The sequence below is a fragment of the Triturus cristatus genome, chromosome 4_1 (genome assembly GCF_964204655.1).
Source record: "Triturus cristatus chromosome 4_1, aTriCri1.1, whole genome shotgun sequence".
Taxonomy (NCBI): domain Eukaryota; kingdom Metazoa; phylum Chordata; class Amphibia; order Caudata; family Salamandridae; genus Triturus; species Triturus cristatus.
In genome coordinates, this window is record NC_140585.1 from 26868452 (window position 1) to 26895818 (window position 27367).

Below are 27367 nucleotides of genomic sequence, written 5' to 3' on the forward strand. Positions count from 1 at the left end.
CTGGAGCAACCAGGAAAGCCCAATCAGAAGAGGAGTCACCTTCGTGGGGACCCACTAGCCAATGGACTAGCGATTGCGAAGGAGCCTCGAGCAGTCGCACTGGAAACGGGCCCACGGGCCACTCGTGGAGTGGAGGCCAGAGATCTTCGGTGCTGTAGATGCCCAAGTCTGGGGCCACTCTGAGCCCAAAGCACAATGTCGAGGAAGACCAGGAAGATGATGGATCAGCAAAAGATCATGGTGTCCAGGGGTTGCGGTTCCACGTCGCCCATGATAGCCACAGGCCTCAGCTTTGCTGTGGACTCAGGGTAGCCTCTGGGAAGTCTGGAAATCCACCTCTGGTGATGCAAAGACTTCGGTGTCCGTTGGGAGCTTCAGCGATGCAGACCGGTCAGTTGCTTCTTTGGTGCCTGCCAAGCAGGGGAGTCACTCCTTGACCCCAAGGGAGATTTCTTCAGTCTTCTAGTTGAAATAGAACGTCGAAGATCCAGGATATATGTTGCAGAGTTTCATCCAGGGTAATCTAAAGTCTCAAGGACTGGGTTCCCATACTTATACTAAGTTTGGGGATAGGACATACTCTAGGGACCCACCTATGGGAGGGTTTGGAAAGAGGGGTGGTTACACCCATTTCCTTTGTCCAGTTTCGCGTCAGAGCAGGGGCAGGTAGCCCCTGCAACCGGTTTGAACTGGACTATGCACAGGGACACCAAGTGTGCCCCCAGTCCAGGACGTCAAAGCACCAGAGATTGCTCCCTCCCAGCCCCAATACACATCTGCCTGTCTGGGGAGGTGGTTACACCTCCCTGGGACAGGAAACCTGTTGTCCAGGCCTCCCCTGCCGGAGTTTCGGTCAGCAGCAGGAGGCCAAACCCTTGTCTGTGGCAGTGGCATCCATTTTGTGATGCTAGGGCTTTAGAAAATCTTAACTGGGCAGACCAGTGTGATCATGTCTCTCCCTCTAGAAGGGTGGAATGCTACCCCCACCGCCAGAACTGGCAGGGGGGTAGTATTCCAAAGCGTTTGACACCAAACACAACATGTTTCCGTGCAGCCAGTCCAAAGTTAGCATTTACCGCGAGGTTATAATGCACTTAAGAGTATATGGTCAGGCTGCACCACAAACCGCATCAGAGGAGGTACTCCGAACGCTGCAGAGGGGCTCTGCTCATGCAGGGGCACCTCTCACATAAAAACCAAGCACTCTGCCTTCAGGATTGTTAAGGCCTGCCATAGGAGTGACTTATAGATTTTATGTGTGTGTGCAATGGTAGTGATATAGTTATCCTATACCACAGTAAGGGGTGCATGCACCACCTTACCCAGGCTGCAGTAGCAGACCTGTGGTGTCATTTTGGAGTGCTTCCCAGGGGTGACATAATACATGCCTTAGCCCCTTGTAGGCCTCTGAGGTACCTATGCCCTAGGTACATAGCATACCATATACTAGGGGCTTATAAGGCACTCCAGATTCCAATTAGAAATGTACCTAATGTACATGGAAACCATTTTAGAGAGGAAGCAGCTAGGCTGGGGTCCTGATTAGCAGGGCCACAGCCAGACTAAGGTCGAAAAACAGTGAAACACCAGCAAAAAGTGGGGGTACCCATGTGAAGCAGATCCTGCTCTCCTACAAGCTGGGAAACTAGAAATGAGAAAGTACCTCATGAGAGTAGTACGGAGAGCACAGAAGAGGGCACAGAATTCCCACAGGGAGGCGCTCCTGGAAAAGGTGAAAGACAGGAAAACAAAAACGCTATTTGCGTGACAACATTCACCATACAAGTGAAACGTATTATACTTAAGAATTGGTGAATACTCCACTCAGAAGGCTGGAGCTGGATAAACCATTGTTCTCCTTCAGGAGAAGCTCAAATATCCGGGACCACTTAGTCCACACGAGACCCCGCTCTGTGACACAGAAAGAGCAACGAGGCTTGTGGGCGCTCCCCCCGGTGACAGGGCACACCAGACGTGGCACCTGTGATGTTTGTAGACTCACCGCGAACACTAAAAGTGTAGACGTGGGTCTAAATTACCCATGGGAACAACGCAGGCATACTAACTGCAATTCTACGATCGTAATATACATTATTATTATTATTATTGAACCCTTGTAAAGCGCATAGCTACCCTCTGGCATTCCAGCACTAGGGACTGAGCAGAAAAACCATTGAGGTATCGAGCTAATTGTTGGAATAGCCAGGTTTTTAAGAGTTTACGAAACGGAAGGACATGGGGTTCAAAGCCGAGGTGTAAGGGTAGAGTGTTCCAGAGCTTCGCCTTTACATTTGTAGGCAAAGGATCTTCCGCTTCTTGTCCTCCTGATTTTGGGGACAACTGCAAGATTGAGCGATCGCAGATCCCTCTTGGGGCGATAGGGGATAATGAGGGTTTTTTTGATAGCCGGGCCCGTTCCCCACATAGTCTTATGGGCAGTGCAAAGGGCCTTAAGTTTTACTCTTTCAAGGATTGTTAGCCAGTGTAGGGTTTTAAATGCTGGCTTAGCTGACTGAGTTTTTGGAATTCCAAGTAGCATCCTGGCAGCATAGTTCTGAGCACCTTGGAATTTCCTTAGTGTTGCCCTGGGAGCCCCTAAATAAAGGGAATTGCCGTAGTCCAAACGTGATCGGACCAAGGCCTGAATCAAGATTCTTTTTGCAGCCATTGGAAGAAGGGAAAGGACCTTTCGGAGTGACGTGATCTGACTGTGCCAAAACCCAGACTCTTTATCCTGGTTTTGGGGGTTGGGGGGGGGCTAGGCACTTAGGCCATATCTGACTAAGGTCTACAGTAGAGTGGTTGCCTAGGAGCATGAGTTCGGTTTTGCCTCCGTTAAGTCTGAGACAGGAGTGCTCCACCCAAGAGGCATCTTTCTCCAGATATGTTTCGAAGTCTGAGGAAAAGTTGCGGGGCCCATTAAGAGTTCTGACCAGCTGTGTGTCGTCCGTATAGGTGACAATCTTAATCCTGTGGGGTAGGATGATATTGGCCAGTGGCCGCATATACACATTAAAAAGTGTAGGGCTCAACGAGGATGCCTGCGGGACTCCACAGCTGAGCTCTAGTCTCTTATAGGCTGCGTCCCCTGAAAAAACCTGAAAGGTTCTTTTATCTAGGTAAGATTGTACCCAGGAAATCGCCTCATCTTGGATCCCCAGCCTCCTGAGTCTCTCTACTCGTATGGAAAAGTTAAGTGTGTCGAAGGCAGAGCTTAGATCAAGGAGGATGATGGCAACTGCTCCTCCCTGATCCAGGATCTGTTAAGAGTCCTAGACCGCAGCAAGAAGGGCGGTCTCGGTTCCGTGTTTAGGATGGAACCCAGGCTGAGTGCCATGCAGGTGGTCATGGGTTTCCAAGAAGTTGGATGGAAGAGAATTCACATATTTTTCAACATTTTTTACAATGGCCTGCAACATCAAAAATGGGCGATAGTTGCCTAGCTCCTCTGGGTCCGGGCTAGATTTTTTCAATAAGGCCTTGATCATGGCATGTTTTCATGAACCGGGGCTGGATCCTGTAGAAATGGATAGATTTAGAATTTCCAAGATAGTAGGAAGAATCACGCTTCCTACTTTATGTAGGATATATGGGGGGCTAGCTCTAGAGGGGAGCTGGATTTTATTTGTGAAAACATTTCTGCCAGCTTATCCAAATTCATAGCTGCAAATTATTCAAGCATGGGCTCGGGGTGGTGTAAGGGCACTTCAATGGCTGAAAGATCACTAGGGCAAGGGAGGCTAGGGAATGTGGAATAAAGCTTTTCTATTTTTCCCTGAAAGAAATCTGCCAGTGCATTACACTGTTCTGGGGAGGCCTCAAGGGCTAGTTCATTTTTTGGGAGCGCTAGGAGATCCTGTGCAACGGGAAAGATTTCCCTGGGGATATTGGTGGCAGAGGTAATGATGCCTTCGTAATAGGCCGCCGGCGCTACTTTTATTTCTTTTTGATAGACTTTTATAGCTTCTCTATATTTTCTTTTGCTCAGGTCCTGATATTCTTTCCTCCATTCCCTCGCGAGTCTTTTACATGTCTAAGTACTCGGAGTCCGGGAGAGTACCATGGAGTCTTTTTCTCTCTGGTTTTGTGGCTAGGTTTCATTGGGGCGACCGTGTCAAGTGAAGACTCGATCCAGCGAGTAAAATGTTCCAAAGATTCTGTAAGATTTAGGTTGGGTTTGGGTTTAGGATTATCAAGTGCCTCCACTAACATTCTTTTGCTCCAGGAGAGCCATCTTCTGAAGTCAGAGTGCTTAGCATTATTTAATAGGCAGAAATGGGTGAATAAGGTAGTAGCTACAGATCAGCAGTGTTGCTCTAAAGGAGTCGCAATAGTCATCAAAGAAAACTCCGGAATAGAACTGGGTAAAACGCAGGTAGACACTAAAGGGCGCTGGGTGGTTGCAGAAATAAAAACCTGCACTTGCTCCTATACGCTGGCTAGCTACTATGGTCCAAATGAGGACGAGGTTATTTTTCTGAATAGTCTCTGCTCTTCTCTGCTCCAGTTCGAGGCTCCATTGATAATTGGTGGGGATTTAAATTTATTATTAAATAACAAGCTGGATAGATCCTCACCCCATACTCAAATTAGTGCACCTTGAGTAAGACCCTGTCTTTATGCCACGTTAGATAATTTCAATCTGTGTGATGTATGGCGAAAGAAGGGAGACGCTAGGGACTATTGATTTTTTAGCAAAAAGAACAGCCACTTCTCTAGGATTGACTATGTATTCATAGACCTTTCAGAAGTAGATAAGGTCAAGAAAATTGAATATTTGCCCACTCGTATATCGGATCACGGAGCAATAGAGCTAAGCATAGATCTTCCCTCTACTCCCTCTGTTAAGAGGTGGACACTGAATAGAAGATTGCTCTCACAAACTGATGTCATGGAGAAGATTAAACTTGACTCGGCTGCCTTTTTTAATCAAAACTTAGAGTCTGCGCCCATTCATTTGGTATGGGACTCTTTTAAAGCCTGGCTGAGAGGGATGTTGAAGGGGGAAGCGGCAGGCTGGGTCAGACTGGAGAAAGAAAAGATAGCCTCACTGGAGGAAAGACTGATAAAGACCAAAGCAAGTCTAAAGTTCGGACAAGCTCAGGGGGAGGAAAGAGATGAACTGGTGGGTAAAGTCGGAGATTTGCAACGCGAATACAGCCTGGCAGTGGAAGGAATAATGTTGCAGAAATGGGAAGCAAGCAGAATGAGAGAGTTCGGTCAGGGTGAGGATTGCGGGAAACTTCTAGCAATTACGAGTAGAATGGACCGGTCTCCAAATTTTATCAGAAGGATCAGAATAGAAAGTGGCGGCGAAAATCAAGATCAGTTTTCTGATAACAAGAATGAGATAGAGAGGGAATTTGGTAAATTTTTTCAGGACCTGTACAAGGAGGATTTGGAAGGAGATAAGCCAACTTTAGATCATTGGCTTGCCCAAAACCAGCTTCCAAAGCTGAGTGCTGAAAGCCTTTTGCTACTCACTCGAGATATAACAGGGAGTGAAATTGTAGAAGCTCTTAAGAAAATCTAGAAAGGCAAATCTGCAGGTCCTGTCCTGATCCCTAACGAGATCTATACCGTAATATCTGATGAAGTTATTCCCATATTGTTAAAATTATTTAATGATATTCTAAGAGGGTCCTTTCCATTGCCTGATTCTTGGAAAGAGGCAGCCATCACACAGATTTTAAAACCAGGAAAAGATCCTACAGTGTCCATCCTACCGCCCGATATCTTTGCTGAACTGCGACTTTAAAATCTTTACCGGAATTCTGAACACCCAGTTAAGTAAAATCGTCGGGGCCTTACTACATGAAGATCAGAAGGGCTTCCTCCCCAGGTGTTAGATGAAGGACCTTGTCACTTCGTTAATTGGCGCAATAGATTTGGCAACGGTGGGTAAGGTTCCTCTAACAATTATAACGTTGGACGCTGCAAAAGCCTTTGATCGTGGTAACTGGTGTTATCTCTCCAGTGTATTAAAGGCTGTTAGGTTTGATTCCACTTTCAGAGAACTTCTTGGAAAAATCTATCGCGAACCACGAGCCCCAATCTTAGTAAACGGAAATCTTTCAGCTCCAGTCTCAATAGGGTGGGGTACCAGACAGGGCTGTCCGTTGTCCCCTATACTCTTTGAGTTATATATAGAGCCCTTTGCTCAAAGTTGAAGGCTAAATAAATAAATGTCCCCCTTATCTATGAATGGCTTTTCAAGGAAACTAGCATTGTACACTGATGATCTGATACTTTTTACGTCTAAACTCAATCAATCTTTACCCAGCTTATTTAGGGGGGTGCAGTCCTTTGGTGAGCTTTCAGGGTATGAGATTAACAGCAGCAAAACTGAGATTATGACCTGGAATTCAGTAGTGCAGGGTTTTAGGGTCTCAACGCAGTTAAGGTATCGAGGAATAACCATCACACAAGAGCTGTCTGAACTCCCCAAAACAAATATAGCTGGAGTCTCTAAGGAGGTTAATCTTCTTCTGAAGAGATGGCAGAATCTTCCTCTTACACTTTATGGTAGGTGAAATTTGATCAAAATGTGTATTCTACCCAGGTTCGCTTACCTTTTTAATAACATCCCCCTGACTTTCGATAAAAACCTTTTAAATAAAATTCAGGGAAATATTTCTACGTTCATCTGGGCTAGTAAGGGGATCAGATTATCATGGAAAAAGCTCAGACGAAAGCTGGCACGTGGAGGCCTGGGCTTACCAGACCTACAATTATATTGTTGGGCATACCAGCTGCAAAACAGTAGGATGCTCATACTCGGGCCAGATGACAAGTTGATAGGTCGCATGTTCAAGGCCATGCTGCATGAGGGTCTAGTTGACGGTTTTATGTACAAGTTCGGCGCCCCTAAATGCTTTAAAAAAGTCTGCCTGAAGGTTTTATATGCTGCTTCCAAATTATGGTTTGACTGCCGAACTACTTTAAGTATTACCTACTTTAGTGAGTGGGCCCCTGTCTGGTATTCTCCAGGTACCCCGGAATGTTTGAATGACGCTTTATCTCAACCCCTGAAAGAGGCAGGGGTTCAGCGATGGGGCGACATAGTTGAAGGAAACAGCTGTCTTCCCAGGGATACCTGGAAGAACTTAACGAATGACAGGCTTTCCAGATTTAAATATTACCAAATCTCTACCTGGTACAAGAATCAACACTGGCAATTTCCGGGAGAAAACGCAATGGAGGATGATCTCCAAGATTTAAACCCAAGAAAGGAGATGGCTCTCTGGTATAAATATCTCCTGGATGCAGCAGACAGAAAGTTGGACCCCCCCTATACGATCTGGGAGAAGTGCTTGCCAGACGAAGAGCCGCATACCGATATATTATACCCTTTAGTTAAATCTGCTGCACTAAGAAAGAATCACCTTTTTACCCTTCATAGGATATATTGGTCTCCGCTTAAGATATCCAAAATGAGGGGAGGAGGAGATGCCAGATGTACAAGATGTCGTACCCACGGGGCGGATGATACCCATATGTTTTTCACCTGCCCAGTGTTGAAGGAATACTGGGAGAATGTGGGTAAGAGCTTGTCAGAAGCACTGGGTAAAATGTAAGCCTTGTTTTAATTTTTTTTGGCATAACACAGCCCTTAGAGGGGGTGGCGGACTTTACGGATGAACAGCGTAAACTTGTGATGTATTTAACTCTCTTAGCAAGGCGAGAAATTTGTAAAAAATGGCGTCCGGCTGACCCTCCATCTTGGAGGGAATGGTGGAATTCAGTCAGATATTTTAAAGACTTGGATCAAAAGGTTAATACCCACTGTTGGACCCGGCCTCGTGGCGTGATCCTTAACCCCCTGGATTGTGCCCGTTCCCCGCCCCGGCCTTCACGGGCCACCCGTCTGAACTGCACCAAGGCCCTTCACCCAGAGCTGCACGTGGTCGCATACTCCTCGTGGCTCCGCCATCTTGTTGGCATCCACGTCACACTGTGCACCAGCCGGCGCGACCCGCTCAACCCGGCCTCGACCCCAGCGAAGCCCCGACATCGAGGCACCACGAACTAGCCAGGGGGTGCCGCAGGAACCATTCATCGCCCCCGGCGGAGGACAGTATCGATGGAACCCCCAACTGTCCTCCCCTCTCGAGGTGTGATCGCCCTGCAACTCCCATGGGCCTGGCGCCTCTCCTGCTGGGCGTCTGGCCACCTCCACCCGGCCACTCCGCCCCCTCGGGCGCATAGGTCCGGACATCAAAGGGCTCCAGACCTATATCTGGGGCGACCCCACCACAGCTCGGCAGTTGTATCCCGGAGTCGAGAGCCCTGCTGATTGAATCGCGGCTGACCCTACGGAGAAGAACTCTTGTCGGAACCATCACGAGCCCTGCTGACTGCGTCGCGGCTCCTTCTTGTGAAACCTTTCTGAACCACCTGGAACATCGGAGCCCTGCTGACGCTGTCGCGGCCCAACCTCGCTGAAACCTTCCTCGGAGCCCTGCTGACGACGTCGCGGCTCGAGCTGAGCAGAAACCATCTTGAGAGCCCTGCTGATTGAATCGCGACTCTCCACGAACTGTACGCCAGAGCCCTGCTGACGTCGTCGCGGCTCGACCCATCCGAGATCCGGAGGTCCTCCAGCTTGAGGATAAGAACTGGGCCCCAGGTACCCTCGTACCGCATTCCTGCCAAAGACTGTCCCGCTACCCCGACCCTTCCAAAGAGACACAGACTTTTGGTGGATCCCTCGATCCCTTCGTGTAAATATTGACCTCGTAACCTTTTTATTGCTGATAAAGAATTGCTTGTCACAAGACAACCTCCTTGAGTCCTGTGTGGTGGTGTTACTGTGCTAGTACGTGATAGGAGAAGGATCTCTCAGGAGACTTCTCGGCAGCGCTCGGCTACTTCGTGCAGTGAGAGGGCCCCCCCTTGGTGGTCTCACCGACTCCTCGGGGTCCGCCTTCCAACACCCACAATAACAGAAATTAACTTGGCCTATTTTGGAAATTACTCGATTCAGAGTAACTGGTATGGCTGGTAAGATCTGTCCAATGATTGCACCTCTTGGTCAGCCTACGATGTGAAACGTGGGCCTGGTCCCATAGTACATCAGCTGAGATCAGACCCCAAGATATAAGCAATGGGGCTGCTAGTACCGAGAGGATGCTTATACAATATCATGGAGGTTATATGAGGACAAAAAAAAAAGATTATCAAGAGCTATGATCCAGGATTCTACCGGAAGCTTAGCCCAAGGGCGTGCTTTCCTCTTGCTGGCTTTGATGCTGGGGGATTGCAATCGAGGAGTTGTATGCACCCAGGCTCCTTTCTAAATGGGAACAATGTATGTTGACAGTACTTATTAGTAGGTTTTCTTAGCCTTAATATCTCCTGGTGAGAGTAGACAATTCTACTTAAGGATGGGGGAGCAGAGGTTCCGGCCCCTGGTCCTGGGCGGGCGCAGACGGGCTTGCCTTCGGTGCTGCAGCGGCGCGTCCGCGCTGCCATACGGCCTATGTAGAGGGAGACCTGGAAGCTCGTTCTAGGCTCCGCCTCCGACCCGCCTCCACTCCCTCCACTCAACCGGAAGTGTCACTGTAATTTAATGTATGTGGGAATGACATCACGCAAAGTGAAAGTGAGGATAATGGAACACAGAAGTAATACCAGATGTGTAAAGACAATAACACGCTTCACAACACACTATGCAGAAATGAGGCACACTGTGGATGATATGTACTGGACAGTACTAGACAAACCTTACATCGCACCCAACACGAGGGACCCCAATAGGGTGTTGTTCCTGCGACAACAGAAATGGGTCTACAGATTACGTAGCCATGAGCGTGGCCTGAATGATGAGACGCCTTGGACTACTTTAGGAAGACCATGAATGCGTAAAATACCGTACTGTAGTATTTAACTATACCATCTTAGTTAGAATAATTACAGTTAATAGAAGCAGCTCACCCGATGAAGTGAACATGCAGTTCTACTTCGGTCTACTCGTATAACCACAAGTAAGCTGCCCACAAGCATTTACACTTTGCAACTCCCTGCTATCGCTCTCAGGGGAGTTCCACGAGTGGGTTCTGTAGTACCTCTAGATTTGAAGGTAGGGGGGCACAAAACCGACATGGTATCACATTATCCACCGCATTGAATCTATCTATTGATGATATGGTGAATATGCCACTGCATTACAGCACATTGATTGAGTTACCCACTTGAATTATCGTAGAGGTAATAAACGTGGCTCTCCCCTCTTGAAAATGGAATTTCCACTGTAGAAAGGACGGCATGACAGGCGCGTGCAGGTTGCTAGGCAACCACATTGGCCAGCGTTCGTGAGTCCGACACAGAGAGCCTAAGCAGGTCTAGCGCTTCAGCATTTGTTGCATGATTAACATGCGCAGACGTGATGACGTCTTACGCTCCCGCACACGTGACAGGAAGCGGAGGGATAAAATCCACACACCAATAGCAGTGCCCCGGTACCTACGCGGCACCAGGAGAGACAACTGAGCCGAGGCGCTCCACCCTTGACGAAGTAAGGAGGGGTCTGGACTATGACAGAGCGAGGTCTGCTTGAGAACTGTGGCAGCGGAGGTGCCACGCCGTTGAGGCGTCGTGTTTGAAGATATGGCTGAGCAGAAACGATTATAGTCTCGCATATTAATAGAGGGGCATATCATTACCTGCATCCCTTTTACTGAGGGCTTTCATTTTTTAATTAGCACAGGGATCCTACAGTCCTGACGAAGGCCGGAGGTATAACGGATTCCAGCTGAAACATGTTGACTTTAATGCAGAACGGAGGGGTGATTGGTGCTTAAATACACTTACCTCACCACCATCCTTAGGTAGGGAGATACCTTTTTAAGCCTAATTGAGGGAGTCCAGGAATACATTTTTATGCGACCACCCATGGTTAGTTTTAAACTTAATATCTGCACTCATTATTCTTTCCTCGGATCCTTTCCTTTGCTCTGTGTTTGTATTGTCTTCCCCACCCTATTGCTCCACCTCTCGCGTTGGTCTGCGCAGAGGTGTCGCAGCCGCCCTATGATGAAGCATGCCACAATCCGTTCTGGGTGAGGGCAGTTTTTACAAAGCATTGCACTTTGCTACACCTTGTATCTTATCTAACAAACTGCGATTTCATGATCCTTACGTCTTTATGTGTTATAACACCTGCCTAAAATCAGCCCTAGATGCAGCAGATACTGCAAGCAGACACACGTGCACCGGAACCATCCTCAGAAGGCATGTCTGGCTCAGAGCTTCTGGCTTTAAACCAGAAGTTCAGACACCAATCATCAACAGACCATTTAACCCCTTCGCTGCTAGGCCTTTTTCCCCCTGTGCTAAGCCTTTTTTTGGCTATTTGGGGGGAGTTCGTGCTTAGGCCTCTATAACTTTTTGACCCCATAAGGTATCCACACCAAATTTGCGTCCTTTTCTTCCAATATCCTGGGGATTCTAAAGGTACCCAGGGTTTGTGGATTCCCCTGGAGGGGACCCAGAAATTAGCCAAAATACAGCTAAATGTAGTTTTTTGGGGGGAAAAAATGGGAAAAAGTGCTGCAAATGAAAGCGTTTGGGTTTTTCCCTGCAAATGGTATCAAAAAAGGGTTCATGGGGCTGAAATCGCCATTTTCCCAGCTTTTACGGAATGACAGACTTTTGTCAGAAAACCAAATTTTTTACACAGTTTTGGCATTTTTCTGGGACATAGCCTATTTTGCTATTTTTTGTGCTTTCAACCTCCTTCCAGTTAATGGTAGACATGGGTATGAAAGCAATAATGGATCCTGGAAAGCTATCCATTTTTGAAAAGTAGACAAAGTTCTAAATTCAGCAAGGGGTCATTTGTGTAGATGTTTCAAGGTTTCTTTATAGAAACCAACAGTTAAATATAGGGAAAATTGAAAATTAGTTGAAAAAAACAGCCTTTTGTGTCAATCTTTTCACCTGTAACTTCTTCTAATTATGATAGCTCTTTGAAAACAATATACCGTTACAACCGCTAGACCGTACTGGTTGTGGGGATATATAGGACTTGTAGGTTCACCAAGAACCCGACGAACCCAGAGCCAAAAACTGAGAAGCGACTTGCAATGGTTTTTTTATTATGTACCGGGTATATCGCAATTATTCTGGTAAAATGTATACATGGAAAAATCTGTATGAAAGACACCCATGTATTTCTGAGATGGGAACAAAATATAGAGTTTAGAAACAGTAGATATTTGCACATTTCCAAAATTGGGAATACTCATACTAGCATGAGAATTATCGATCATTTTTCAAAATTACTTCTTTTTTACACATTGTCTTTCTTTTGGAAGGCAGAAATGCATCAAAAGTCAATAAGTAATAACAGTTGCTTTACAAATCTGAATTACCCTAAGTCTGCCGACAAAAATGGTACCTCACTTGTGTGGGTAGGCTTAGTGCCCACGACATGAAAGGGCTCAAAACGCAACGTGGACACACCACATTTTCACAATGAAAAATTACCCTTTTTTTGCAAAGTGCCTAGCTCTAGTTTTTTAACCCTAGCTCTGCCGGCACTTAGGGAAACCTAGCAAACCTACACATTTTTTAAAACTAGACACCCAGGGAAATACAGGATGGGGTGACTTGAATGGCTCCCACCAGGTTCTGTTACCCAGAATCCCTTACAAACCTAAACAATTGTCAAACAAAACACATTTTCCACTCATTTCTGCGGTGGAAAGTTCTGGAATCTGCGTGGATCATCAAATTTCCACTCACCCCGCATTCCCCAAAGTCTTCCCAGAAACATGGTACCTCACTTGTGTGGGTAGGCCTAGTGCCCGCGACAGGAAACAGCGAAAAACGCAACGTGGACACACCACAATTTCACACCGAAAAATGACTCTTTTTTTGGCAAAGTGCCTAGTTGTCGTTTTTGTACCCTAGCTCTGCCAGCACCTAGGGAAACCTAGCAAACCTATACATTTTTTAAAACTAGACACCCAGGGGATTCCAGGGAGGTATGGCCTGCATGGATCCCCCAACGTTTCCTTACCCAGAATCCCCTGCAAACCTCAAATTTAGCTGAAAAATCACTTTTTTTTCACACATTTTTGTGTGGGAAAGTTGTGGCATCACCGGACTGACACCGATTTCCTACCACCCAGCGTACCCCCGGGTCTCCCGATAAATATGGTGCCTCACTTGTGTGGGAGGCCCAAGTTCCCGCGGCAGGCAAGGGCCCAAAACGAATGGAGGCGACATCAAAATTGCCTATCTCAAAACGACCCGGTTTTGCAAGGGGGGTCACCTGGGTTTTTGGCCCTGTGCTCAGCGGCCATCTAGGGAATCCTACCAAACCCACACATTTCTGAAAACTAGACACCCAGGGGATTCCAGGGAGGTATGGCTTGTGTGGATCCCCCAACGTTTCCATACCCAGAATCCCCTGCAAACTTCAATTTTAGCTGAAAAAATCACTTTTTTCACACATTTTTGTGTGGGAAGGTTGTGGCATCACCGGACTGACACACATTTCCTACCACCCAGCGTTCCCCAGGGTCTCCCAATAAAAATGGTACCTTACTCGTGTGGGAGGCCCAAGTACCCGCAACAGGCAAGGCCCCAAAATATTTTGTGATAAGCAATTTTGATGTTGCCTCATACGGGATTGGGGGCATTGGCATGCCCGTTTCGGACAGCCCCCACCCTAAAACAAATTGGGCAAGAAAAAAATCCCTGGCGTCAAGTGGGCTTTCTGCCCCCTCCCGAAGGGGGGGTGCAGATTGAGGGCTACTGCCCGGGGCAGGAAAGCTGTAATGGTGGCGGGGGGGGGGCATTGGCGTGCCCGTTTCGGGCAGCCCCCACACTAAAACAAATTGAGCAAAAGAAAATCCATGGCGTTTAGTGGGCTTTCTGCCCCGGGGGGGGGGGCAGAAAGACTGAATTGTGCCCATTACTTTTTGGGTGGAGCGAAGGCCCTTGACCAAGGGGCCGCTCCTCCTCCCCCCCCCCCCTCCCTGGTGTCTAGTGGGTATTTCCCTGCTTGGGGTCGCCCTTTGGGGTGATCCCCAGGCAGGGATCCACTGGGGACCATTGCAAAGGGGAGATTCTCCCATTTCCAATGATACCTCTCCCGTCTTTTTACGTGCTCAGGGGGCTGAGATAGCCCCCTGAGCACGTAGAAAGTGAAACTTTCGGTTTCTGTGAAATGACGTCAGCGTGACGTGCGCGCTGATCGTTAATTCACAGAAACTGCTTGGGAGGGCCTCAGTAGCTGGGGAAGCTCTTCCCCAGCTCCGAGGTCACAGGGGAGAGATAGAAATCCCTCTGCTGTCTGCAGCAGAGGGATTTCGTGCCCCTGTCCTCATGACGGAATGGTTCCGTCAAGAACACAGGGGGCGCCGATGCTCATGACGGAACCATTCCATCAGGAGCATCGAAGGGGTTGGCGGAGAAGCTCTGTTTGGCAACAAAATGGATGAATCCCTTCAGCAAATTAAAAAGGACAATGAAACAGCAAGGGCCCTACAGCAAAGAGGTTCTTTTAAAAGACAACGCTTCACCAACAGAAAAACCACAGGTAGAGGCATCTTTGGTCAAGGACAGCAGATGCCACTACAATTTCAGAAACAGAACCCAAATCAACAGATGGGTCAACAGTCTAGCTACCAAGGGTGGCAACAAACAACAGCAGAAGCAGCCCTTTCGAGGAAGAGGGAATGGCAGAGGAAGAGGCCAATGCTCTAGAAGAAGAGGAAAGGGCTCTAACTGACTGTATCACAGAAAAAGAACCACACAAGCCACCAGTGGAGGGAAGAATATCCTTTTTCCACAAACAATGGGAAAGGATCACAACACGCAATTTGGATATTAAATTTGGTACAATACGGATATTGCATAGAGCTCACAAAAACACCACCTGCAAATCCACTGAAAACAAGAAAATTACACAGATCAGAACAAACACTGCTAAACGCAGAATTCAAAGAACTATACCTAAAACACGCAATAGAAAAGGTACCAACACAAGAATGGTACAAAAGAAACTACTCCCCATACTTCCTAGTACCCAAACGGGACCAAACTCTAAGGCCAATCATGTACTTAAGATTCATAAACAAGTTCATACTAACACTACACTTCAAAATGTATACCCTTCAAGTAATAAACCCACAGCTTCAGACGGGGATTACTTGGCAACAATAGACCTCAAAGACGCCTACTTACATATCCCTATGAACAAAAGGCACAAAAGGACCTAAGATTCCTGCACAATTCAAGGTATTCCAGTTTGGCATAAAATCTGTTCCACGGGTGTTCTCAAAGTGTCTAGCCGCAGTGGCGTCACACCTAAAAAGAGAAAAAAATCCACGTCTACCCATACTTAGACGACTGGCTAATAAGGGGACGCACAAAACAAACATGCCACAATCATGTTCAAAAAATTCAAACGCTACAAATCCAGGGTTTCTCAATAAACCACAAAAAATCTTCTACAGCACCAGAAAGAGGAAAAACCTTCCTGTGAGCAAGACTGAACACAGCAAACGCCAAGGCTTATCCCACACATGCCAGGATACAAGCTATCCATCACGAAACAGCCCTCTATGAGAGGGGACAGTCTGACAGTGAGGAAAGTAATTAAACTAATGGGCATGTTGTCATCATGTATCCCTCTCATCCATCCCGCTCATCTAAACATGCACCCATTCCAAGAATGGCTCAACAACAGCTGGTCACAAGCCACAGGAAATTGGGAGGATCTAGTGGTTGTTACACAAAGGGTGCGAGCAGAGATACAATGGTGGGCATCCAACAACATATCACAGGGAAGACCATTCAGGGACCCAACTCCATCTGTGACAGTCACCACGGATGCATCCCTCAATAATTGTGGAGCACATCTCAACCAGCTGAAAGTTCATGGTCAATGGATCGAACAGGACTCCACAAAACATATCAAATATTTTTAGATTTAAACAGTTTATCTGGCACTCAAAGCATTGCAGAAACATTCAGGGAAAAACCATCCTAATACAAACGGACAATACAACTACAATGTTCTACCTAAACAAACAGGGTGGGACAAGGTCCTTTCCCCTGAGCAAACTTGCACAGGAAATCTGGCATTGGGCGATACCCCAAAAAATCAATCTACAGACAGTACATCTACCAGGGGTAGACAACATTAAAGCAGACCAACTGAGCAGACAAAACAACTGCTCCCACGAATGGGAGTTGAAACAGAAAACTGTACAGTATCTATTCAACATCTAGGGAATGCCAGTGTTGGACCAGTTTGCAACAATGCAGAACAAGAAATGCCACAGCTTTGCCTCGAGGTTTCCACACCACCTGTCAAAGGGAAATGCACTTTCACTTAATTGGTCACAGACATTTGTTTACGCCTTTCCACCGATACCCCTGATGCAAATAGTGCTACAAAAAGCAAAGGAACCAGGAACAAATATGATTCTCATTGCTCCTCATTGGCCATGGGAAACAGGGTACTCAACTCTCCTCCAAAGGAGAAATGGTCCGGATCAAAGCAGAAAAAGACCTGCTGACAATGCAACAGGGACAGATTTTTTTACCTGGAACTTCCAACGCTACAACTAGCAGCCTGGCGCCTGAATACATCGAATTTGGGCATCTCAATCTACCGCTCAGAACCATGTAACTTCTAAAAGAAGCAAGAAAACAGTCAAGAAGAAATTGATATTCAGCTAAATGGAAGCGATATACCACATGGTGCACCGCTAACAACAACACAAGTTCAATCAATGCACAAGAAACCGTTATTACATATCTTACTTACCTCTTGGACAGCAACATCAACTTATCCAGCCTTAACGTGCACCTTGCTGCCATAGTGGCATACAGAAAAGGAAAATCATGCAAAAGCTTTTTTACAAGACCAGTCATTAGAAGGAGCAAAAAGAATAGCTCCACCAAGAGCGTCTCCTGTACCAACATGGAGCTTAAATACGGTACTTTCTCAACTAATGCCAAACCCTTCGAGCCCATGCATGCAGCGGACCTCAAGCATATTACTCTAAAGACAGCCTTTCTCATTGCTATAACATCACTACGAAGAGTAAGTGAACTGCAGGCATTAACAATACAAGAACCCTACTCACAAATCCACAAGGCTAAAGTAATCTTAAAGACTAACCCAAAATTTTAGCCAAAAGTGGTATCTAAGTATCACTTAAATCATAACCTTCTCCTGCCAGTTTTCTTCCAAAACCCAAAAACTAAAGCGGAGAGAAGCTCCATACCCTGGGTAAAGCAGGACTTTACTTTATTGTTTGCAAAAAACAGAAAAACTCAGGAAAACAAAGCAATTGTTTGTTGCTTATGCTCATACCAACACAGGATCAGCTGTCTCAAAAGCAACTATTGCAAGATGGATAGAACAAGCTATCCAATTATGTTATAGCAATACCAAAAAGGAACCAACAATGCAACCAACAGCTTCCTCCACTAGAAAGAATGGAGCAACGTTGGCCAATGTACCCATTGATTCCATTTGTGCAGCAGCAACATGGGCATCACCACACACCTTTACGAAGCATTATTGTGTGGACATACAAGTGAATAAGGAAGCTCAAATTGGACAGCGGGTGCGTCAAAACTTGTTTGCAAGGTCTTCCTTTCACCACAGCCTCCCAAATACGTGAGAAACCACTACGTAATCTGATGCGCAGCATGTGAATCCAGAAAAGGATTCACGCTGCAAAACAAAATTGTTACTTACCAGTAGGAGTAGTTTTGCAGCTTGAAGAATTTTCTGGATTCACATGCGACCCACCCAGCCTCCCCTATAAGGAAAACAAACAGGTGGGGAAGCAAGGAACTACATCAGTAATTTTTCAAAACCATCTCAAGGATTACAAAACATAAGAAAAACAGAAAAAAGAATCCGAAGATGGCTACCACGCACGTCGACCTCCAGGATACCGTCTGACGTCACACAGGGGGCGTACCTGGCACCAAAAGGTGGTCGACCAAAACAAGGAAAAAAATTGGGAAAAAACAAAGACAATTCCGGACCAAACCACTAGATTGCGGAATGATGCACAGCATGTGAATCCAGAAAATTCTTCAAGCTGCAAAACTACTCCTACTGGTAAGTAACCATTTCGTTATAGTAAACTGCACTGATTCCAGTGGTATAATTATTCAATATTGAACACAGAGGACCCCTTAGAGAGGTCCCCTGAAACCTACCAACTCTTAGTGTGGTCACCGACGGGCCTTAGCCAGTCTGCTACCACCAGACAGTACCTGCACACTCTGAGGTCAAGAATAATGACTTTCCTTGGTGGAGGTGTTCACACGTCCCTGTGGTCAGGAAGAGCCATCTGTGGGGGGAGCTTCAAAGGCCTTACCTCCTTTGTAATGTGATTCCAGCCTCTCCTGTTAGGAGCAAACCCCTTTCCTTTCCTCACCCCCTTTTTGGTGGAAGGATAGGCAGGAAAACTTAGTACGAATAGGAGATGCCAACTTCACAGCTCAGGTGCTGGAGGCGAGGTAAAGTACGCTTTTCAGTACCCACCATTTTGAAGATGATGGGACTTATCCAATTAGGGCTAGAACCATGTCCCCTTCCCAGAGAAAGTGGGCATAATAGCTGGTGTAGACACCCAAGTTAAGGGCACATTTGCCACTACTAGTGTTTAGGTGGCATCCCCAGACTCTTAACTTCTGTTCCTGACAACCTAAGAAATGTCGGACACCACAGAGCCGTACCAGCAGAGAAGACTGCAGAGAACTACTGAGTTGGCTGGAGCCCTACTGGCCTGTCCGCAGCCCTCGTTGATCCTGCGCTAAAAAACAACTCGTCAGGCAGCCCAGCATCCTCTAAAACCATGGGCGGGCTGCCTGCCTTCACTTAAGATCAAGATCTTCAGAGACCAGCGGACCTGTTCAAAAGGAACAAACTACAAGCAAGGCCTCTTTGACCTGAAGATCCACAAAATCCTGCTCCTGGTTCCACCTCTGCAACCAATGCCTCCCGCCGAGGCCAAGTGACCCACCGGTTGCAGCAAGGTTCCCCAGCGCTCCAGAGCCTGAGTCCACCATGAGTCGACCTCTACCTGACTCCTCAACGGCGCTTTTGGTCTCTGCACAGAGACCCCCTTAACCGTGACATGCTCTAGTAAGCCGTTTCCGCCACTAAAAGCCACCCCTCTGCCCTGGGCCTTGGTGAAGTTTGCCAAATGTATCCCTATATCCCCAAACTACGCAACTTACCTCTCCAGCTGTTGGTTTCCTCCAACCGGCCTCCAGGCCAAAGGCTGACCCCTTTTCCAATTTGTCCTTTCTCCATTGCCTAACGTTAGGCACCCGATGCTGTGTTGGCATCCTGCACCCCTAGGCACCCCTAGGCCTCCGGTGGTGTAGTGTTGCTTTGGACCCTGCCCAGTGCTGGCTTCAACCCCTGGAGACTGGCCCCTGCAAGCTGCCGCTACTTACCAGTAAGCAGCCTCTGTCTGATTGCCCCAGTCCTCATTGATTTGTATAGGAGGCCCAACTTTGACCTTGAGTGCTGCACCCGGCTTCCCCTCTGCTGGTGGTGCACTGCTGGTGCTGAACTAAACCTTGCCAAATACTGCGCTCAAATCCCGAAGACTGGTTTTGTAAGCCGGTGCTACCTACCTGTACGCAGCCCAAAGTCTGAAAATTGCACTGTGCCCACTTTTGATATTGAAAATTATTTCTATTGCAAAACTTATTTACCCAAGACCAAGTTCTGTGGTTCTACAAAATAAATCTAACCAAGTATTATTTTTATAAATTGGTCTCTGATTTATTAATTGTGTGTGTTTCATTTATTGTACAACAAATGCTTAACACTACCCTCTTATAAGCCTAACTGCTTGCCCACACTCCCAAAAAAGGGAGTGTTAGTATTATCTATTTGAGCCTCTGTAAAACCTCTGGGGATCCACTGGACTCTCTGCACACTATGCCTCTTTTTGGTGTAGTGTATAGTATAAAGTGAGACAGCTTCCTACAGTTTGTAATTGTGAGTGATTTAGAAGTTTTATTTAGTGTCATAGCGGGTTGGACTCAGTAGGACTTGGGGAAGAATTGGATAAGGAAGATTATAGCATGGACTGGTGTGAGGAACGGGGTGAAGCCAGTGGACTGGATACCTCCTCAGATGCTTTCTCCCCTACCATTGCTGTGGAGGAGGGAGCCTCATAAGCAATGGTGAGGTGGAGGGTGGCTGAGGTCATCAGTGGCAGTCAAGACTAACATCTGGACAGGGGTGCTGCAACCGGGAGTCTCCACATCAAAACCGCTATTGCCGTTCAATGACTCCCTCACTGACGTCCTTTGGGGACTTGGTCCAAAGCCAACATAGGGGCTCCTGTGTAGGAGAGTAGGATCTGCACTTATGTTGCCCCCACTTTTTTTCTGATGTATGCACTAGTGATTGGATACTCTGGTACCTTAGGAGCCCCTAGTATATGGTACCTTGGGTACCTAGGGCATTGGTACTTCAAAGGCCTACCAGGGGCTGCAGCATGTATTATGCCACCCCTGGGAAGCCTTCACAATCTGACACCACATGCCTGCTACTGCAGCCTGTGTGAGGTAGTGTTAGCACTCCTCACTGAGGTATAGGTTCCTATATCTCACCATACACACACATATAAACCTATCAGTCACCCCTCTTGCAGGCCCTATCAATCCTGAGGGCAGGGTTCTTGGTTTACTATGTGAGGGGGTGCTTCTGCCTGAGCAGGACCCCTCTGCAGCTGGCAGAGTCTATTCTCTGCTGCTGTTTGTGGATGCGGTTAAACCATATACTCTTAAGTGCATTATAACCTCGCGGTAAATGCTAACTTTGGAATGACTGCATCAAAACATGTCGTGTTTGGTGTCAAACAACTTGGAATCATACCCCCACACCAGTAACTGGTGTGGGAGTATGATCCCACCCTTCTAGAGGGGACGACATGTACCCACTGTACTAAACGGTAGAAATCTTCTAGAGCCCTGGCATCACAAAATGGATGCCACCAGCACAGACACTGGGCTGCCCTCCTGCTGCTGACCGACACTCGCAGTGGAGGAAGCCCAACAAAGGGTATCCTGTCACAGGGTGGTGTCACCACCTCCCAGACAGGATTTAGTGTATTGGAGCTGGGTGGGTGCACTCTTAGAGTGCTTTGAAGTCCTGCACTGGGGGAGCAGTAGGCTCCTCTGTGCATATGCCAGCTCAAACCGGTTCAGGGGCTACCTGCCCCTGCTCTGGGGCGAAACTGGACAAAGGGAAGTGGGTGTAACTACCCTGACCCTCCTAGAGGAGTGGTCATAGAGCTAGTCCCTCCCCTATCTTCACTATAAGATACCAAGCATTGCCAATGCAATTCAGATTACACCTGGACGACGCTCTACAAAGAAGAATCCTGGCCCTTCGACGTTCCACTATCTCTGGAAGACTGAAGAATCTCCCTTGGAGTCAAGGAGTGACTCCCCTGCTTGGCAGGCACCAGTAACTTTGATCAACGGTTGCAAACTTCACCGCTCCCGCCGGAGTCCGAAGTCCCTGCGTCCCCTGAAGCGGATTTCCGGACCTCTCGTCGGCCATTTTAAGTCCCCAGCGAAGCTGTGGCGTCTGCACCCCACGAGTGACGAGGAACAGCAATACCAGGGAACCGTGCACTGATTTCGAGTGTAAACCCTAAACAACGTTCTACGAACTTGTGCTTTGGACCAGCTGTAGTCCAAGTCCCTAGCAGGTCTGGTACCGAAAATCAGCAGCCTACCCCGTCCCGAGTGACCGTGGTCTCCTGTGGAACTTTTCCTGCAAAGGCGTCTTCGCGGTTGCTTGCCCGTTGGCTAGTGACTCACCCGAAGACTTTCTCACCTACTTCAAGGGCTCTCCTGGTTGCTCCGGGCCTGCCCTCACTTACCCTCGCTGGGCAAGTCCATCAGTCCTTGCTGGTCTGCATCATCTTCAATCTTCACTCCACACGAGACTTTTAGTTGCCAAGGCTTGTTGGCTCCAATCCGGTTGCCGACACTCATCAGCTGCAGACGTCGTGGAACCCTCCGAATCCAGCTGCTGGTCATCGTCGATCTCTCCTGGACCTCATGAGCAAAGAGACAAATCACCATCGACGACCTGAAGCAACACGATATCAGTGGTCATCCATCCTGCTGGCCACCGGTCACTGGCAAGTGACTTTGAACTCTGTCCCCTCAATTTGCAGGTCCTCTTCAATTCCAATCCACCTTCGGATTCCAGCGGACACCTCTCCAGTCGTCACAAGCAGCAAGTCTTCAGTGATCTCCATTGAAAACAGCATCGCGACCCGACACCAAAAGACACATATGCACCCGGCTTCCGTGGGTGAGGTAACTCGTGCACTCCGGTGCCCAAGTGTGTGTTGGCCCTCGAAATACTTACCCTGTAAGTGGCTTGCTTGTTGACTTCTCTGAACTGCCCTAAAACTTTAAATTACAAACCGCGACTTGTGCCATTGAAACCAATAGGAAACCCGCGGCTGTGTTTAGACACTGCACGCGTCTCCCGTGGGCTGATTACTTACCTGCTAACACTGCAGAAGTGAAGCCCCAGCGATTCCCAAGGCCCTAGGCCTTTTCATTTTGCAAGTCGAGTTTGTTAAACCATTTTCTTAGTATATGGTCTGGTACGTCCCTAGGGCTCCAGCCATATTTGTGCTTAATTTATTGAGAAGTGTTGACATTTGAATGTGTATCTGGGCTCTAATCTCATAAAGAGATTAGTAGAGTGTATCTAAGAATAAATACATATATATTTGATATATATACCGGTGTGGTGTCCTTTTCATTTGGTAATTCAAGAGATTATAAGGTAAACAAGCTGCTTTACATTCCTCAGAGACTTAGCCTGAAGGCTGCTCTCCACAGCTACCACTAGGATAGCTTTCTTTAAAAGGTTGTCTTAAACCTATCTACCATTAGAGTCAAATTTGACTGGTGCAAGGTGGGCACTATAACTAGTGACCAGCATATGCCAGGCCAATTTCTCACATCCTGTGAATAGGATAATTGCCCACTGCTACCACCATGCTCAAGGAGACCCACATTTCCTCACCCAACACCCTACCCCAGAGATCTTGGTCGTCCAAGCCTCAACATCCCATGGTGAATGCCCTACCGCTTCCCGGATAGGGATTTAAAGATGGTGGAATTCTTGGGGAAGAAGATGTTCTCTTTCACCAACCTAGCATTATACAGAACTCAGTGGCCAGTCTATACAGAACTCAGTGGCCAGTCTATACAGAACTCAGTGGCCAGTCTATACAGAACACAGTGGCCAGACTCATTTTAGACCTCCCCAAATGGATCCACATCACCCCCACTCTCCCCCCCCCCCCCCCACCTCAGGAAGCTCCACTGGCTCCCTGTTCAGAAGAGGTGCCAGTTCTAGATGCTGAACCACACCTTCAAGGCACCCCACAACTTGGGACCAGCATACATCAACCACCGACTGAACTTCCACATTCCCTCCAAGCATCTTTGCTTCGCCTCCCGCTGTCTCGCCCACACCCCCTGCATCTGCCGCAGCAACAGTGTTGGGCGCTTCTTCTCTTTCCTCACTATGAAATCTTGGCATATTTTTCCTCTTCACACCCGTATTGCGTCTCTCTGCTGAAATCCAGGAAGGGACTCAAGTCCTGGGTATTCAACTGAGCCCCCTACAGCGGCACTCTCCGCACCTGGATACGCTCATGGGTGATTAGATGCGCTATACAAATCCTTATTGATTGATTGTGGTCTGTGAACACAGCATGCCTTTTGCTCCGTTACTCCCACACTCTGTGGGACACGGTTGCACAAGTGCTGCCTTAGGTCCCAGAGGAGGCCCGGGCTGCACACTCTCAGGCTGTTGCCGAGGGGAGGGATGCAGCAAAGTTCACTATTCACTATTTGCTGTAGATTAGACACGACCGACTCACTGGGCAGAGCAGTTTAACCGGTGGTGGCCCTGAGACGCCACGCCTGGTTGAGGATGACTGTTTCTGGGGGGGTGGGGGAGGGTGTCCAGGCATCCTTTATGAACATGCCCTTCAATGATACCTGTCTCTTCGGAGACAAGGCGGTTTCAGCGCTGGAGTGCTTCAAGGACAGTTGGGCTACAGCAAAGTCCTTGGGCCTCTCTATGGTTCCATGTCACCCCAATCCGCCTTTCACTACTTTCGTAGCTATGGGAGGGTTTCCAACCGGCCCAATTCTCTCCCAATCACCCAGCTGTGCATGCTCCCCAGCCTCTGCGTGGCCGAGGGCGCAGTACTTGCAAGCCTTATGGATCGGGTAGCCAGTGGCCTGGTCAGTCCACCACCTCCCGGGCAGCTGCAGCCTCCAAACCTTCCTAATCTGCCCCATTGCTACCATGGGCATCCAGTTGGTGTCCTGATTCGCCATCACCTGCCCCACTGGCAGAGCATTACATCGGACAAGTGGGTTTTGCAGATAGTCCTAAGGGGCTACTCCCTCCCCTTAGTCACAACCACTCCCTCCATACCACCATCTCATGACTGGCTGACGGAGGATCATCTGTCCCTTCTCCGCAAGGAAGTCTTGACTCACTTGGTCAAGGCAGCCTTAGAGAGAGTAGGGTGTGGTTGCTTCCTGCTACTTTCTGGTTCATAAAAAGGAAAAAGGCCTTCGTCATATTCTAGATCTGTAGGATCTCAACTTCTTTCTCAAGGAGGAAAAATCCAAAATACTTACGGTTGCTAAGGTCTTGTCTGTCCTGGACCCAGGAGACTGGATGGTAGCCTCGGACTTTCAGGACGCCTACTTCCACATCCCCGTCCAGCCTGCCCACCTGCGCTTTCGGTGGTATACCGTAGGTCACGAGCATTTACAGTTCACCATGCTCCCTTTTGGCCTTACCAGTGCCCCTTGGGTGTTCACCAAGGTGATGGCTTTGGTTGCAGCTCTCCTGTGGAAATCAGGGGTACCAGTCTTCCCCTATCTTAACGACTGGCTGTTTAAGGCAGGCTCGCCCCAGGCTGTTGACTCCCATTTCTAGACTACGGTAAACCTCCTGCATTTACTGGGGTTCACTATCAAGTTGCCAAAGTCACTCCTAACTCCCTCTCAGATGCTACCTTTCTTCGGAGCTGTTCTGGAAACTGTGCAGTTTTGGGGTTATCCTCCGGAGCGGAGAGTCCAGGATATTCAGGCTATGATACCAATGTTTCATCCACTGTCCTGGGTTTTGGTGAGACTGACCGAGTCTCCTGGGCCTCATGGCCTCCTGCATCCTGCTCGTGACTCATGCCAAATAGCATATGTGGGCAAACTGGTGCTACGCAAGAGGGCCACCATTTTACCGAAAGTGGTCACTTCATTTCATGCAGGTCAGTCAATCACCCAGCCTACCTTTTACGCTCCTCAACACCCTTCCAAAGAAGAGGAGCGACTCCACCATCATCTGAACCCATAAAGAGTGTTGTAATTCTACCTAGATGGGTCATACTCATCAAAATCTACTAAGCATTTGCGAACAAGCAACCTCCTGAAGGTTTGCGAGCTCATTCCACCAGAGCTAATGCCGCGACTACTGCAGTAGCACGCATATATCCAGTCCTGGACATCTGCCAGGCAGCAACATGGACTTTCCTGCACACGTTCACAAAACATTACTGTCTGGACAGCCAGGTCTGTAGAGATGGGCACTTTGCCCATTTGGTCCTGCAGGACTTCCTTGTGTGAAATTGGTCTGCAGACCCACCTCCGGGGAGCTATTGCGTGGGCATCTTAGGTGTTTATCTATTCAAAGGCAAACAAATCTGCCGCTAGACGTTTATCAGGTTAGCAAATGAATTCGAATTGGTTACGCCTTATCTGGTAGAGACTATATCTAGCCTCAGATTCCTTACCGACTCACCCATCCTCCCTGATCTGAGAACCGATTTCTAGGGACATGGCGAATACCTTTCACGGTCCTAGCTTTTCATGCCAGTGTTTATCGTTCATGGCTCTGCTCTTCTGGTTATGTAAAGTCGTGAAAAGAAACTGATGTCAGCCTGCCTAGGTGGCTCCTATAAAGGTGCCGTGCACATCACTTCTCGCACAGACGATGACGCATGCGGAGTCAAACAACACCACCTACCAATGCCCAGGGGTACTGCTCACGAAAAACCTTCCGGATCCAGTCTGATGCCTGGTAAATTCAAAGATGAGGAATCTGCGGCTAGGTATAGCCTCTACCAGATAAGGCGTTACCGAGGATAAGCATCTTGTTGGTTGCTTAGACTGGAGCAGGAATAGTAAATCTAACCCCTCCGAAGTCCAACACTTTCCCTACTGTTGAAGACTGGAGCGGGAATCGTAAATCTAACCCCTCCGAAGTCATACGCTTTCCCTACTGTTACGCTTTTTGGAGTTGGAATAGTAAATCTAACCCCTCCGAAGTGCAACACTTTTCCTACTGTTGTGCTGTTTGGAGTGGGAATAATAAATGTTACTCCTACAAACTCTGCACTTTCACTGCTGTTGCATAAACTAGCGTGGGAATAGTGTATCCAATATTCCTAGACGCCAATACTTTTCCTAATACTAATAAATATATGTTTTATTATTACTATTATTATTATTTTTAAATTATTTCTTTATATTTGTTTCTAATTTTTATATTTTTTATATTTATCTGATAATTTATTTAATGTTTTGTAATTGTAGTATGACTTTTTTTATGCTTCATCTAAATACAAATTTAGATATGGATATCATTAAATAGATAGGTGTGTGGTGTGCATATGTATAGTTATACACATCTAAATATGCATATGCTTTCCATAACAAAATTCAATAGACTACTGAAATGTAATATTGTGTAAAATATAAATATTTTAATGATATTGCATTGTGTGTATACATATATATATTCACTTGAAAAACCATAGGTTTCACACATGTTATAGTTAGCTGGACATTTCACTCGTAAAAAACCAATGAAATTCCCCCGTTATAGTTACTGCAGGCAACTATAACTCACGCGACCGCGATCTGCTGATGACGTCAGATATTACATCACTGTATTTAGACACTCATTTACCCATGTCTTCTTCCATTAATCTTTAGCTATACATATATATTACAAATATTTATTTTTCAGAAAGACACATATGTCATCAGTAACTATAACGGGGGAATTTCATTGGTTTTTTACGAGTGAAATGTCCAGCTAACTATAACATGTGTGAAACCTACCGTGCGCGCGATGTGCGCTCCGAGCGCCCACGGTTCGCAGTTCGTGCCGGACCCCCAAGCGAGAAAAAAACAATTTTTATTTTTTTTAAAAACCGCGAGGTGCGCGCATCGCGCGCGCTCGGTTCGTAGTTCGTGCCGTGCGCTCACAGTGCGCGCACCTCGC

The 27367-nt window shown here is 47.4% G+C and overlaps 1 protein-coding gene across 1 annotated transcript in view; it reads left to right on the forward strand.

Annotated features, from left to right (window-relative positions):
* The window catches only part of LOC146839360 (glutathione S-transferase P 1-like), a 195144-nt gene that overhangs the window by 165328 nt on the left and 2449 nt on the right, over positions 1-27367 (forward strand). The gene's annotated exons all lie outside the window — the stretch shown is intronic.